Genomic DNA, 230 nt, shown 5'->3' on the forward strand with positions numbered 1-230 from the left:
CCGCTGGGCTGCTGGCTTCGAGAGGGAGGGATGTGGTGTGGCTCGGTCGGTGCTGCGCCTCAGCATCTCAGACAGGGCTGGGGAGGTCCCGGCTGAGTGCCATGGGAGGGGCGGGCAGAGGGCTGGGTGCATGGGTGGATGGGTGGATGGATGGATGGATGAATGGATGGAAGGGTGGATGGGTGGATGGATGAATGGATGGAAGGGTGGATGGATGGATGGATGAATGG

Source organism: Equus quagga, unplaced genomic scaffold (assembly GCF_021613505.1).
Source record: "Equus quagga isolate Etosha38 unplaced genomic scaffold, UCLA_HA_Equagga_1.0 73289_RagTag, whole genome shotgun sequence".
Taxonomy (NCBI): domain Eukaryota; kingdom Metazoa; phylum Chordata; class Mammalia; order Perissodactyla; family Equidae; genus Equus; species Equus quagga.